Source organism: Borostomias antarcticus, assembly GCF_949987555.1.
Source record: "Borostomias antarcticus genome assembly, chromosome: 14".
In the NCBI taxonomy this organism is placed as follows: Eukaryota; Metazoa; Chordata; class Actinopteri; order Stomiiformes; family Stomiidae; genus Borostomias; species Borostomias antarcticus.
In genome coordinates, this window is record NC_140247.1 from 25,856,285 (window position 1) to 25,865,516 (window position 9,232).

Below are 9,232 nucleotides of genomic sequence, written 5' to 3' on the forward strand. Positions count from 1 at the left end.
CGCCAGGACGTACTCGGACCGGAGCGCGCCGCACCTTCTCGTACAGGCCGCAGTCCTGCGCCGCCTTCAGACACTGGTTCTGACCGTCCAGGGGGAGGAAGGAGGCTGACAGAGGAGGTAGAGAGGGGAACAGACGGGGGGTTGAAAGCATGATATGGGAAGGAGGGAAGGAAGGAAGGAGGAAAGGAAGGAGGAAAAGGAAGGAAGGAAGGAAGGATGGAAGGAAGGAAGGAAGGAAGGAAGGAAGGAAGGAAGGAAGGAAGGAAGGAAGGAAGGAAGGAAGGAAGGAAGGAGGAAGGAAGGAAGGAAGGAAGGAAGGGAAAGGAAGGAAGGGAAGAAGAAAAGGAGTAAGAGTGACGAGAAAATTAGGTACCTATTTTGAGCTAAACCAGACTTTTATAGACTAACCAAGTCATCAATCAATTTAAGAGATTGCTAAAAGTCAATGAATTATTAATAAACCAGGAGCCGTATTCACAAAACATCATCAGCCAAAATGTTCCTCCTAAATGGCCAAATTAAGAGTCCCAAATTAAGTGGATGTTTCACTCCTAATTTTCGCAGTTCATCTCAAACTAATTTGTTTTTGTTTAGCATGTACAGCACTTACTTTTCCGGCAACCCAAAGCAACATCTTTCTCTGTCTGTCTGTCTGTCTGTCTGTCTGTCTGTCTGTCTGTCTGTCTGTCTGTCTGTCTGTCTGTCTGTCTGTCTGTCTGTCTGTCTAGTAAAAGATGGTCTCAGCAGCTTGGTGAATTGCTTTTTAGGGGAAACTCCTAACTAGGAACTTTTAGTGCCAGTTAGGAGGACTCCTAGTGATTCTCTGTGAATCTGGCCCCAGGTGTCTGAGGTGCAGGTGAGAGGTTGGATCATACCTGCCACTATGGAGGCCATATGAGACATCTCCACTGGCAGGTCCTCATAGGGAGACGTCTCTAGGTCATCATCACCTGCATCATCATCACGGGAGAGAGAAATGTCACACCATAACCTAGCAATAACATCCCATACACATCGCATCATAACCTAGCAATAACATCCCATACACATCACACCATAACCTAGCAATACCATCCCATACACATCGCATCATAACCTAGCAATAACATCCCATACACATCACACCATAACCTAGCAATACCATCCCATACACATCGCATCATAACCTAGCAATAACATCCCATACACATCACACCATAACCTAGCAATAACATCCCATACACATCGCATCATAACCTAGCAATAACATCCCATACACATCACACCATAACCTAGCAATACCATCCCATACACATCGCATCATAACCTAGCAATAACATCCCATACACATCATAACCTAGCAATAACATCTACATCGCATCATAACCTAGCAATAACATCTACATCGCATCATAACCTAGCAATAACATCTACATCGCATCATAACCTAGCAATACCATCCCATACACATCACATCATAACCTAGCAATACCATCCCATACACATCGCATCATAACCTAGCAATAACATCCCATACACATCATAACCTAGCAATAACATCTACATCGCATCATAACCTAGCAATAACATCTACATCGCATCATAACCTAGCAATAACATCCCATACACATCACATCATAACCTAGCAATAACATCCCATACACATCACATCATAACCTAGCAATAACATCCCATACACATCGCATCATAACCTAGCAATAACATCCCATACACATCACATCATAACCTAGCAATAACATCCCATACACATCGCATCATAACCTAGCAATAACATCCCATACACATCGCATCATAACCTAGCGATAACATCCCATACACATCGCATCATAACCTAGCAATAACATCCCATACACATCGCATCATAACCTAGCGATAACATCCCATACACATCGCATCATAACCTAGCAATAACATCCCATACACATCACATCATAACCTAGCAATACCATTAATGTCTCATTGCAACTCGCATTGCAGTGACATGACATGCACATCATAATCTAGTAGTAACATGACATGCACATCATAACCTGCCAATAACATCACTTGTACATCACATTATAAACTAGCAATAGCATCTACCTCAAACGAACTGATCACAGGGCAGGACAACCCACCTAAACATCAGATCATAACACTAATAACAGAATATCCATAATAATTATATTACAAAAACAGATAGCACTGCACCACATAATCTATAACCTGGTTTCTCACATGCAGATTAAGACTAATCTAGAACTAAACCTAACCATAACCTTAGAATGGCCTAATCATAATAACCAAAGCAATATCTTATGTCAAATGCATTACCTAATTAGATCACAACCTTCTTTTTAAGACAGGAGGCAGTACCGCAAAATTATATGCCACAAGGGCTGAATCCAAACATAAGTCAGACCATGTCAAATCCCTCCGCCATAATGCCATTAAGCTGCAACATCCCATTTCATACCTCCCATCCCCACAACACCCTAAAACCCAACCTCGTCTATCACTGACCCATTCTATATTCTTCTAATGAATGCAGAGGCAGTTTGTGATTTCCACTAACTGCACGGTGCTTGTCTAACCACTCAATCTATATTTAATGTATGTAAATCCATTTGGGCTGTGTGTTCAGAGTGATGACGTGGCGGGCCGAGTGCCTGGGTGGGCCCGGGGTCGAGGACTGTGTGATTACAGTATGCATGGTGAGGAAGGGGCAGTGGGGGACGGATCCATTAGCTAGCGTTAGCTCAGAGTGGCTACTTCTGCTTTCAGACTCAGGTGGCTACCCCTGCAGTCAGACCATGGGGGGGCTTGAGGGCTAGCTAATCTTTTCGCACGCACGCACGCACGCACGCACCAAGGTTATTATAGTTAACGAAAACTAACAAAAAAACGAAAACTAGGTGTGAAAAAACATTTTAGTTAACTGAAATAAAAATAAAAACTAGGCTTTACAAAAAAAACATAACTAACTAAAACTGTATTGTGTGTTTACAAAACTAACTAAAATAAACTACAATTATTGAGAAAATGTCCTTAGTTTTAGTCTTTTTCATTTCATACATAAGCCTCGTATTTTGGGTGGATATGAAATCTGTCCTCCATGTTGTTTAGCTGTGCCCCGGCGCAGAAGTAACCTGACGTGCGCCAGATGGTTTGTTTCACACAGAATGAAATAATGTGAGCTCACGAGATCAGGATGGTCTCACGAGGGTAGCACAGAAGAAAAAAAAACAAACTAATACTGAAACTAATAAAAACTAAACTAAAACTAAGCATTTTCAAAAAATAAAAACTAAACTAAACTAGCAAACCTGCTTTAAAACTAATCAAAACTGAACTGAAATTGAAAACAAAAAGTTAAAACGATATAAAAATAAAAAATAATGAAAAAAGCAAAACTATTATAACCTTGGCACGCACGCGCACACACACACACACACACACACACACACACACACACACACACACACACACACGCACACACACACACGCTCACCTTGGAGGAACCGCAGGCTCCAGTAGACCCTGAGGCAGTGCTCCTCACGGCGCATGCCTCGATGACACTTGCACGTCAACAGGGGGCGGTAGCTGTGCAGGGCGCTCAGGGCCTCCAGGCACTCCAGCCTGTCGGCCACGCCCAGCGGGGAGGCCGCGTGGTCGGGCACACACACCTCCAGCGTCCGGTACAGCGCCTCGCACTGGGGGTCGGCCAGGCAGGCCTGACCCGCCTCCAGACAGTTGGGCGGCAAGGAGGACGACCCCACACCTGGGGAGAGGAGAGGGAGGAGGGGGGTTGAGAGGCGGAGCGTGGGGGGTCATGGGTCACCGCTGGGTCAGGGATCATCCATAGTCAATGTAGTCCAGTAAAGCTTCCCATGGGGTTATCATATTAGAGTTGCCTGCATTTGAACTCCAGGCTCTAAAGAGTTTTAGCGTTGCTTGATTTTGAACTCCACCAAGTGAGCGTCCCTAGCCTACTGTTCAGTTCAGCGGTCTTTAAGAGCTCTTTAAGCTCTTTTAGTACCAAAAAAACGCCATTACATGCTCGCCCCAGTGCATCCATTTCTTTGTGTGCGATTACATAGCAGAACGAATATAGAAAGGTGATTTTGGACTCCACTGTGATGCTTGTTTCAGGCACTTGAGCGCTGGGTGAATCTGAAATGTATTGTGTGTGTGCGCCACGGTACTTACATGAAAACCAGAGCTTACACAGCTTGAGGTCTCATATTAGGAAGAAATACAACTCACTTTACCATGGAAATATTGCAGCACATTATTTTGGGCTGGTTCTTCCTACTGTATGGTTCAACTTGATGAAATGTAGTGTCTCCCACAAACACACTCATGTTCTGAGAAAATTGTAAATGCAACACAATAAAGGGAGGAGAAATGGGGGAGGGAGGGAGGGAGGGAGGGAGGGAGGGAGGTGAAGAAGGGTAGAATGGCAGGAGGGGAAGCCAGAGTCGTACAGAGAAAAACACACAATCACAACTTTAGTGGTTAGGACACACGCACAGTATGAGGCACAATCAACATGTGCTGGAACGATGTGCCAAGAATAGCACACACACACACACACACACACACACACACACACACACACACAAACACAGGTGCACAAGCACGCAGGCGCGCGCGCGCACACACACACACACACACACACACACACAAACACACACACGCAAGCACACAGGCGCGCGCGCGCACACACACACAAACACACACAAAAACAGGTGCGCACGCAGGCGCGCGCGCGCACACACACACACACACACAAACACACACACACACACACAAACACACACACACACACACACACATACACACACACACACACACACAGTTCCTTTTATGTCTGTCACATGCTGTGATGGAGACCGGGAGATACAGAGTCTATCATTATTTTATAAAAAACAACAAATAGCAGATATCCACAGGAGGTGCAAAGCTATCTGAGACCGACAGGAACACACACACACACACACACACATACGCACACACACACACACACACACACACACATACGCACACACACACACACACACACACACACATACGCACACACACACACACACACACACACACACACACACACATACGCACACACACACACACACACACACACACGCACACACACACACACACACACTCACACAGTGGTTGAAAAAAAACGCTTCATGTTCAATCAGTAAGCTGGATGTAAATGGTGTATCGTGCACATGTCTGTATACATGATATACAATCATTAGATTCCCCACAGACTGAATCACCTTCCATAGACTGCAGACCCCCAGACCCCCACTAGGTGAATGAGGATGACAGTCGGTCATTGGGCGCGTTCAATTTCAAGCACCAGGTCAGCTGTAATTTACATCTTCCATTCATTGGTTATCGGTCATTAGTTATTGGTTAACTCCCAACTGCTGTGTGCAGGTGAGGCAGGATAAATCCAACCGAACGCTGTTTGTAACACTGACTACACCAAAGACACACAATGTCCTGTCCTGTCCTGTCCTGTCCTGTCCTGTCCTGTCCTGTCCTGTCCTTGCACTGGTCCGTTGTTGTGTTGTTGTTGGCCCCACAATGTTGCAAAACATTCCTATATATGTCAAGAACAAATAATAAATCAATTATTCTGAATCATTCTGATTCTGGCAGAATTAGCAGGGTCCCTCTGAGAGTGATTATGGGCAGTGTTACCCAATCAAATGATGCCATATTTACACCATTACCCAAACACAAGATTTGTTTTGCACCTCCTGCTGGGAGGAGAAGACGTGGCACGCCCTGTATCAAAGGTCTCCAATCAACTCCCATTCACAGATTTAAAAGCATAGTCTTGGTGTACGTTTAGAGTCTTACACTTGTGCTATCCTTTTAAATCAGTGAGATTTATGGAAGAAGTGTGCACTGACCGTCAGTGAGACGGTGTGGAGCCCTGGAACACAGGGTGGCATGAAATACATCCTCACTCTGTTTGACTAGTCCACATCGCTTCTTGCTGAGGTACCGGCCAACCAAATGTAGGGCATACTGGTGCCATCCCACTGTTCCCACATCCCACTAGTCCGACGTCTCGCCAGTCCCAAACATCCCATTGTCGGTCGGACTCTTGAGCCGTCGGATCAATGGGATGTCTGACGATCGGTGACCAAGCTTGGGACTAGTGAGACGATCGGTGAACAAGCTTGGGACTAGTGAGACGATCGGTGAACAAGCGTGGGACTAGAGAGACGATCGGTGAACAAGCTTGGGACTAGTGAGACGATCGGTGAACAAGCTTGGGACTAGTGAGACGATCGGTGAACAAGCTTGGGACTAGTGAGACGATCGGTGACCAAGCTTGGGACTAGTGAGACGATCGGTGAACAAGCTTGGGACTAGTGAGACGATCGGTGAACTAGTTTGGGACTAGTGAGACGATCGGTGACCAAGCTTGGGACGAGTGAGACGATCGGTGAACAAGCTTGGGACGAGTGAGACGATCGGTGACCAAGCTTGGGACTAGTGAGACGATCGGTGAACAAGCTTGGGACTAGTGAGACGATCGGTGAACTAGTTTGGGACGAGTGAGACGATCGGTGACCAAGCTTGGGACGAGTGAGACGATCGGTGACCAAGCTTGGGACTAGTGAGACGATCGGTGACCAAGCTTGGGACTAGTGAGACGATCGGTGACCAAGCTTGGGACGAGTGAGACGATGGGTGAACAAGCTTGGGACGAGTGAGACGATCGGTGAACTAGTTTGGGACTAGTGAGACGATCGGTGAACTAGTTTGGGACTAGTGAGACGATCGGTGACCAAGCTTGGGACTCGTGAGACGTGGGATCAATGGCACGTCGGAACAGTGGGCAGTCCCGGGCAAACTAGAGAAGGGCCCACATTTCTTCCATAACACATTGTGTTTATCAGGAACACATCCCTGGAAGGATCTTCCTTAAGTAAAATAAGCACTGGCTGTCCGTCACAGGCTCAGGCCAGGTTCTCACAGGCTCAGGCCAGGTTCTCACAGGCTCAGGCCAGGTTCTCACATGTCTTTCATTATGGCTGCAGATGGGCGAGGAGAGTGAGAGAAGAGAGGGACCCGGTTCAGTTATTAAAGGTAGGTAATAGGGTTCATCCGTGCTCCAATCACGGAGTTCAGTTTAGCGGGAGGTGAGGAATGACATCATTACCCTGGAGAATAGCAGGAAGGGAAATTGACAGTGCGAGGCCAAACGCACGCAAGAACACCCACACACACGCACACACTCACACGCACAAGAACACACACACGCTAAGGCATGCACGAACACAGACACAGACGCTCATTACAAGCACAAACACTTACAGACATAAATACAAACACACACACCCGCAAGCACGCGCGCACACACACACACACACACACATAAAGAGCCAAGGAGGAAAAAAACGCAACAGACAATCTGCTGCTCCCGTGTGAGTTTGAGTTCCAAATCCCAGTTATCAACAAAACACATGTTCAACAACAACCTCTCATCTCACTCACACACACACACACACACACACACACACACACACACACACACACACACACACACACACACACACACACACACACACACACACACACAGCCTTCCAATTCCATCCCATAGCTAAACAATAGATCTGTCTCAGGTCCCTTGCTCTGTCACCTCTTGAATGAGGAAGCCACGGAGGGGTGTATAGCTGGGGTCTTCTGTGTTTGAGAATCCAAACCCCTGCAGGTCGGGTGGGCTTAATACCCCCTCCCCCACAGCACCAGGAGTATCTGACCCGCGCCCGGCGCGCACCCCACAAGTGGACTGGAACTGTCAACACCTGCTGCGCCGCCCAGTGTCTGTCTGTCTGTCTGTCTCTGTCTGTCTGTCTGTCTGTCTGTCTGTCTGTCTGTCTGTCTGCTTGTCTGTCTGTCTGTCTGTCTGTCTGTCTGTCTGCTTGTCTGTCTGTCTGTCTGTCTGTCTGTCTGTCTGGCGGCTGGGCCGGTCGCACCTGCGCGCTGATAAGACTTCAGGCCTGATGTGTTTGCACACCGGCGTCGGTTGACTGCGCTTCCTCTTTGAACAACTTCACAATGTTATTTTGATCCGCAGTTGCAGGCGAGGTGAATTTGTATTAAGATAAAAGGTGTTGGTGGGAGGGGCGTTCACTACCAGCAACTCAAGCGGGAAGGTGTTTGCATAAATCAGAGAGAGGATGAGATATAGAAAGAGACAGAGAGAGCAGGAGAAAAACAGGGGGGCGGGGGGGGGGGGGGGCGGAGAGACGGAATGATATACGAGGCGACCCTCGGGACTGTCGCTTACACCGACACATCAGACACACAAACACATCAAACACACAAACACATCAAACACACAAACACACAATCATCAACGCGGCTAATAAATAATCCCGTGGATCCGGGATGGACTTAATGCGCTAATGTCACGCCCACGTAGAGTCAACTTCACAATACAACTAATATTCGCGTGCAGCCTTTTATGAACTGAAAACAAATAAACCCAGGGCTTTATTATATATATCTAATATTAATATTTATATATATTTATATATAGCCTATATATATATATAAATATATTTGTGTTGTTGTATCTCTTTCCACATGAAATATCAAAGTTTATTCAAGTTGCCAAGTGATGACAAGACCTGGCTGTAGCCCTAGGCGACGTGGTGAGTTGAGGATGTCCATCTCGATCAAGGGTGTTGATTAATAATATAAATAGACAACAAAGAGAAAGGGTGCCATTAAAATATGAAATTGGCTGTAATATAGACTAGACTAGGCCTAAATTATGCTGGCAGGTTACATACATAAATAAAAAACGCCAGAAATGATAACATTATAGACTAATTCAGATCATACAACTAATCCCATGGAGGGGTGTAGTCTAGTCTGAGTTAGGGATGTGATAATAATGCCACAAATAGTTAGGCTATTACAGCGACAAGGCTATTAGGTTATCACATGCTGTGCATGCTGCCGACTCTCTCTTACCATAAACGAAGACAAAAAGCAGCATTCCGAGGAGAAACATGTCCATTGTGAGACGGGAAGAGGCACCGGGACCCGGGATAGGAGATGGAGACTTGGAGACTCGGTCCACCTCAGACACAGAACCGCTCTGCTCTGCGTTACATCCACCGGGAGATGAGCTACGAGCTGCTTCAGACAGATAGATAACGATGCAAAGTCCAAATCAATGTCTCAAACTATTCCCCGAAACCCCCT

General features: G+C 46.4%; 1 pseudogene across 1 annotated transcript in view; it reads right to left on the reverse strand.

The window, feature by feature from the left end:
- Nucleotides 1-9,128, reverse strand: part of LOC311317595 (GDNF family receptor alpha-4-like) — a 26,519-nt pseudogene extending 17,391 nt beyond the window's left edge. Inside the window, exons 1-4 of the transcript XR_014631356.1 lie at nucleotides 8,999-9,128; nucleotides 3,491-3,760; nucleotides 876-950; nucleotides 4-105 (exon numbers count right to left, since the gene is read on the reverse strand). The product of XR_014631356.1 is annotated as a GDNF family receptor alpha-4-like (transcript). The remainder of the gene's footprint in view (nucleotides 1-3; nucleotides 106-875; nucleotides 951-3,490; nucleotides 3,761-8,998) is intronic.
- Nucleotides 9,129-9,232: the final 104 nt, after the last annotated feature.